This window comes from Pteropus vampyrus, unplaced genomic scaffold (genome assembly GCF_000151845.1).
Source record: "Pteropus vampyrus isolate Shadow unplaced genomic scaffold, Pvam_2.0 Scaffold11, whole genome shotgun sequence".
Lineage (NCBI taxonomy): Eukaryota > Metazoa > Chordata > Mammalia > Chiroptera > Pteropodidae > Pteropus > Pteropus vampyrus.
The window spans coordinates 14,409,442-14,416,773 of record NW_011888792.1 but is presented as its reverse complement, the minus strand read 5'-3'; the positions used below and the strand labels follow the sequence as shown (position 1 = coordinate 14,416,773).

At 34.4% G+C, this 7,332-nt stretch overlaps 1 long non-coding RNA gene across 1 annotated transcript in view; it reads right to left on the bottom strand.

Moving 5' to 3' along the window:
* Positions 1-888: 888 nt before the first annotated feature.
* LOC105304370 overlaps positions 889-7,332 on the bottom strand; it is a 95,799-nt gene continuing 89,355 nt past the window's right edge. Inside the window, exon 3 of the long non-coding RNA XR_002777298.1 lies at positions 889-984. This is a non-coding gene — a long non-coding RNA (uncharacterized LOC105304370). The remainder of the gene's footprint in view (positions 985-7,332) is intronic.

The following is a 7,332-nucleotide window of genomic DNA, read 5'->3' as shown; positions in this document are numbered from 1 at the left end:
GATGATATACATTAATGTTAAAATAGTTTTTAGGTAAAATTCAAATTAAAAGTTATCAAATATCATTTTCAATAAATACATGGTACATATATGCAAACACAACATGTTTTAAAAGCAATCCATCTCCTATAAGAAGGTGATACTACTACATATCGTTGACAAGTTATTTGTTTTGAATTATATTTTTGGCTTTTTATTTTAAAATAAAACCCATATTTGAAAAAAACATAGAACAAATGAATAACTTGAGTTATTTTAAGGTGAAATGACATAACTGCTACTCAGATCATAAGAGAATTTCATAAGCTACCCAGAAGTCTCTGTATGTAACCCATCACAATAACAAGTCCCTTATTCCCCCAAATTGAACCACTATCCTGCCATTTATAACGACCACTTTCTTCTGTTTCATTATAGTTTTATCATCTAGTATTACTAAATTAATTAAACAAGGAAGCTATTAGACTAAAGTGACCCTAATGCTGTGGCTTATAAAACCAAACAAAAATCTAAGCCTATAAATGCCTCAGGGATACAAAACTGACACTTAAGAATGACCAATCACAAATAGCCAGCTAGGCTTTAAGCTATAACCAATCAAAAATTTCCCTATTTTGCTTCTAGAAGTCTTTCCCCAAGCTCCTGTGGGTAGAAAACACTTTAATTCCAGTTGGCACTGGACAACTGAAATGAATTTTTGCTCAAATAAACTCTTAAAATTTGTAATATCTTTTAATAGTATGCATAGTAAGATTACTGGCAAACACAAGGTCATCATCCCAATCCACCACCTTTATTGACTACCTTATTCTGTAGATACAAAAGGGAAAACGGAAAAAAAGGCTGGATAATAATTTAATAAACTTACCACATATTTTATATGTTTTCCATTTGGCCAGGCAAAGGTCCAGAAATGTAATTACTGTTTTTGCAAAATGTATCCTGACATCACCCACAGTGATCGAAAGCTCTTCATAACAGTGCCTAATAGAAAGATAAAAAAAAAATAGTTCTAAAATACATAATATAAAACAGGAATGTGTAGATCATAATATAATGACAACAGAGACATTAACAGAGATAATACTAAAAAATCTACACATTACATACATTATAAGCTAATATAAAGTGTGGCTTATTCTAAATCATCTAGCTTGGAACTAGTCACTCTTTGTATTCCAAGCATATTCTTGTTCAATTATGTTTTACTTAATACCAAAATTCGTTTATACTTCAGCACATGTCTATAGAGCACTAAAAGAAACAGCCTACAGTAGAAGTAGCAAGTATGTGTCAGGCATAGTGCTATTTGCACCAGCCCCATGTTTACAGCAGGTTCTCCTAAATGATTATAGTACTTTCCTGAGGACCTGGGCAAAGATTGAGAATCCTTCCCAATTCAGTATTTCAGGCAGCTGCTACTAATTGAACCAACATAAGTGATCCTTGAGATGTAATCTGCTTTTTTGTTGTCTGTGTCCTGGGGTAAACAAGCAAGAGGATAACTTTGTATGATTCATTAAGAGATAAGCCAAAAATAGCCAGTAATAAGCAGTAATAGTAAGAAGAATATATGTCACTGGTAATTTCCATACAGAACAATGTTTCACAATACGAAAAGTTATTAACTTAGATTTGAAAAGTTACTTCTTCAAATGGTATAACAGTCATTCAAATAATTTAAATCTCATTTTTAAAATCATATTGTCTAATCTTCTATATTACATAGAGTACTTATGTTCATTCTCATAAAATACTTCATAAGAAGTAAGATACTGTGAACATTCTTTACAATGCATGTTTTTGAAGAAAGCACATATGTGAAATACACTAACGATGCATTAAACTTTGATATATAAAAGTATATTTATTTGAAAATAAAAATTTAATTTTAAAAACTTAAGCTTCCACTATTGTAAAGATAACTGTGTAGTGATTCAAAATATGTGCTCTAGAATCCTAGTGCATGGGGTCAAATCCTAGCCCCACCAGTTACTAGCTGTGTGGTTTGGGGGCAAGTAACTTTGGTAGGTCTGACTTTCTCCATCTATAAATGAAATAAAAATATTACTATGTCATTGTAAGTTGTATGAACTAAAGAAATGTTATACTGCAGCACATACTACAGTATCTATCTCTAGTAAACACTCAAAATTTCCAGATATCATTATTATTGTTATTATTATTCAAAGATCAATATGACTCATTTATAATTCTCAATTCCTGCTTCAAGAGTCTGAGAGGACAGAGTATGAAAGTGGAGAGTGGGAGATGGGAGGAAGAAATAGAATATATACTACAGAACAATATTGCTATAATACATAATAATATTGGAACATTGATATAAAAATTATTGTATCAATTCAACTTGAATTATTAGAATTCAAAAAGTGGGTGAAAGCATTGAGAAAGTTTTTATTGAGAAGATGAAATCTGAGAAAGGCCTGGGAGATGCACATGATTTCAAGAGACAAAGGATCAACATCAGCAGAGCCAGAAAGAAAGCAGAGAACATGTCTGAAGAATAATGAGCCAGGGATTATAGTAATGACTAAAGAAAAGTGTGAAAATATAATTTAAAAGGTACAATGAACCATATTTTAAAGGGCCAAGAATGCTGTGTTGAAAGACTGAATTTGAGTAAAATTAAATTAGAGAGTCAGCATTTACTCTGGACCTAGAAGTCTGTTTATAAAGCTTTGTGATCTTAGGAAGATAATTAAGCCTCTTTAAGTCTTGGTTTCTTTATCTGTTAAACTGAAAAGTAAAAATATGTAATACACAAAGATATTGTAAAGGAGAACTAAGAAAATATGTATAAAATAATAATGCTCTATGTTAAGCATTTACATAAAGTGCCTTTTTAAGAAATCCTAGTCCTAAGAGATTGCTGTAACCAAAAATGATCTACAGTCTTATAAACTGATGTTTGGAAAATCCGATCTATAATTTCTACCTTTTGGATATTTATAGTGTTCATTAATACTCTAAGAAATCCTGCATTCAAGAAAAAAATCTCTTTAACTTTACTCAACCCGTGATTCCTCAAATTTATTTTGGCATAGATTATAATTTTCCTCTTTTCTTTTCTCTTTCTATTTTTCTTTGTGTCTTTCTTTCTTGGTTTCTGTGCTTTTGCATAGCATTTAAAGTACTATATCTAAAGAAAATCATTCCACATTATACTCTATAGGAAGCACTCAATAAAAAGTTCACATCCACAGAAGACCTGCTAGATGCAAACAATTAGCAATTGAGTCTTCTAGTTGGCTTATTTTTAAATTAAATTGACAATTTACTCTATGCTTTAATTTATTGCTGACAATAAATCCCACTGAGAAATTAATCTACTCAGCTTCCATTTTTTCTAAATAAAGATGAGCTAGATATTCCCAATTCATATTCAAAAAGGAAAAAATAGTCATTCAAATGGTACTCATAAGTTTTCTATTTAAAAGAACCAGGAAAAAATAAAGTTACACACACAAAAATTAAGAACAATCTTTAAAATGTAAATACATTGCTAAAATTTTATTTCTTCCCAGTATGATTATTAAATACTTATTAAGGACAAACTTTCTGACAGGTTTTTAAGATAGATGGCAGATAGATGACAGAAAGAGAGAGAGAGAGAAGTACATGATAGATGGATGGATGGATGGACGGACAGACGGACAGATAGATCTATGCTATATGCATTAATAACTGAATTTTATGCCAGTATAAATTTGAATTTTGACAATTTAAAAAATTAGCTTAATACTTAAATTCACATTCAAAACTTATGTGTAAAAGCTATTTATTAAAGACTTGAGACACTGACCAATTTTCTTTTTCAATTTTAAATGTTCAAAATTTCATATAAAAGTGAAGCTGTCAGAAAAAAATATATGCAATTGAGATTATCGACACAATGGAATTTGTTTTTCTTCTACTTTGTATTTCTGAATACTTAAAAGTCAAACTTGTAAAGTTGAATTGTATAAGTGACCTGCATTCTATAGTCACACCAATCTGACTTGTAACAATACAGAATAAAATAGTTACTTCATATTTGAGCACTTTATACTCCCCCTCATTTCCACATTTCATACGTGTTGGCCTTCCTTAATTCTTCAACCATACTATACTCATTCTCACTCTAATGTCTTCACAAGCTGTTATTCAGGACTAGATTTTTCTCCTATCTCCTCTTCCTTCATCTAGCTAACTTCTAGCCAAGTTGATGACTGAGGTCTAGCTGCTTTACCTCAGGATGTTTTTCCCAAACTCACAGTCAGTGTAAGTCTCCTATTATAAACTCTCAGATTTCCCTGTAATGCTCCACCATGGTACATATCTTCTTTGCCATTTCTTTCCCAATAACCACCTGCTCAAGAAAATTACGAATGCAAAAAGGCAAGGACTATATCTATCTATCCTATTTACTGTTGCTTATCCCAGTATCTTACATGAAGTAAACAAATGCTCAATGCATGTCTGCAGAATTAGTTTTAAAATGGAAAATACTGGTATTTCAAACATAGCTAAGAATGTATATAATAAATGAAAGGGTAAGAGAAAAAATGGATTGTTAGTTTTAATAAATTTTAGTTTAAAAATAAACAGAATTCCAGTCAAGATGGCGGAGGAGGTAATGCTGTGCTCGTCTCTTCCCATGACCACATCAAAATTATAACTAAACTACAGAACCACCATCACTGAGCTTCACCTAAAGTCTAGCTTCACAGAAGTCCTATACTAAGGCTATACAGAAGAAGCCACCTTGAGACTGGTAAGAGGGGTGGAGACACAAAACAGGCTGGTCCCACACTCACATGTGGCAGCTAAAATTGGATGGGCTATCTTAGCTGCGGAGATCCCCCTGGAGGAGCAAGGGGTCCCAGCCCCACACCATGCTCCCCAGCTGAGGGTTTCAGGGCAGGAAAGAGAATTTCCCATAACTTCTGGCAAAAAGCAGCAGAGATTGTGGCTGAGAAGAGGGGCTCCTGGAATCCAAGCATTCCTCTTAAAGGGCCCACACACGGACATACTCACTGACAGACTCACTCACTCTAAGCATCAGGGCTGGGGCAGCAGCTCAAAAGACACCAGGGACAAATGGGAAGAAATTTAATTGTCTGGCTTCAGGGTAAGTGCTGAAGAGGCAGCTTTCTCCTAGTATTTGCAGAAGCTATTGTTCCTTTTTTGAGTCCTCCCCACACCCAGCCTACACATGCAGGTGGGTATGATACCTGAGTCTCTATCAACTTAGTTCACACTGTTCACCTTGACCTGGTGATTCCCTGAGACCTCACCCCACCCAACTGTGGACCTACCCAAGCCTATTCCAGTGGCTTTTCCATACAAATAGCCTGTCTGGCTCATGCTTCAAATTTTCTAAAATCTCTCAAAAGTTCACAAACAAGCAACATCTAGCCTGGGCATGCCCTGTACCTCTTGCTAAGCAGCTCTAAGTCTGCCACTAGTGGAAGCCAGCCTCAGTTCACAGCTTAGCCTTTCCCAGGCACCTCCAAGCCCAGCACAAGTGGCAACCATTGGCAGATGACTTTGTAGCACATACTAAGTGACCTCACCTCCCCTGTAGTCATGGCTGGTCATCATGACCAATCAGCCAGAGCATCAGCCCTTCCCAGTGACATGCCAACAACAATAAAAGCTCAACTACAACAGGGGCACACACAGCCCACACAAGTAACACACCTGGAACACCCACTCAGGTGACAAGGGAGACTGTGCCACTGGGTCTCACAGGACATCTACTATATAATGTCATTCCACTAAGACCAAGATATATAGCAGGCCTACCTAACGCACAAAAACAAATACAGGAAAGCAGTCAAAATGAGTAAAGAAACATGTCCTCAATGAGAGATCAGAACAAAGCTCTGGAATAAGAAGTAAACAAACTGAACACAAGAAATCTACTAGATGCAGAGTTCAAAACACTGGTTATAAGGATGCTCGATGATCTCAATGAGAACTTCAACAAAGAGATAGAAAACATAAAAATGAAGATAGATAGAAAACATAAAAGGAACCAGCAAAAACGAATAATACAAGAACTAAAATGAGGAATACATTAGACGGAATCCATAGTACAAGAGATGAAGCAAAAGAATTGAATCAGCGATTTGGAAGACAAGGTGGCAGAAAACACCTAATCATAACAGCAACAAGAAAAAAGATACAAAAAAATGAGGATAGTTTAAGGGGCTTCTGGGACAATATCAAGTATACCAACAGTTGCATCAAAAGGGTACCAGAGCAAGAAACTGAAAACCTATTTGAAGAAATAATGACAGAAAACTTCCTTACTCTGGTGAAGGAAATAGACATACAAGTCTAGAAAGCATAGAGAGTCCCGAACAAGAAGAACCTGAACAAGCCCACACCATGACACATCACAATTAAAATGCCAACGTTAAAGACAAAGAATCTTAAAAGCAGCAAGAGAAAATAAATGAGTTGCCTACAAGGGAGCTCTCCTAAGACTGCCAGCTGATTTCTCAATAGAAACTCTGCAGGCCAGAAGGGATTGGCATGAAATATTCAAAGTGATGAAAAGCAAGAACCTATAACCAAAATTACTCTACTCAGCAAAGCTATCACTTAGAATCAAAGAACAGATAAAGAGCTTCCCAGACAAGAAAAAGCTAAAGGAGTTCATCACCACCAAACCAGTATTTAAAGAAATGTTAAAGGGATTTTTTTAAGAAGAAGAAAAATTAAAAATATAAATAATAAAATGGCAATAACTACATATCTATCAACAATTACTTTAGATGTAAATGGATTGACTGCTCCAATCAAAACACAGAGGGTGGCTGAATTGATAGGAAAACAAGACCCTTACATATGCTGCCTAGAAGAGACTCACTTCAGATTGAAAGACACACAAAGTCAGAAAGTAAAGGGATGGAAAAATATTTTTTTCATGAAAAAGGAAACCGAAAAGAAAAAAAAAAAAAAACTGGGGTAGCAATACTTATATCAGACAAAAGAGACTTTAAAACAAAGTCTATAACAAGAGACATAGAATGATCTATTAATTCCATTTCTGGGTATTTATCAGAAGAAACCCAAAACACCAATTTGAAAAGATATATGCACCCATGTGTTCTTTGTAGCATTATTTACAATAGCCAAGAAAGAGAAGCAACGAAAGTGTTCATCAACAGATAAATGGATAAAGAAGTAATACATACATACAATAGGATATTACTCATCCATGAAAAAGAATAAAATATTGCCATCTGCAATAACATGGATGGACTTGGAAAGTATTATGCTAAGTGAAATAAGTAAAGACAAAAATGTCATATGATTTCA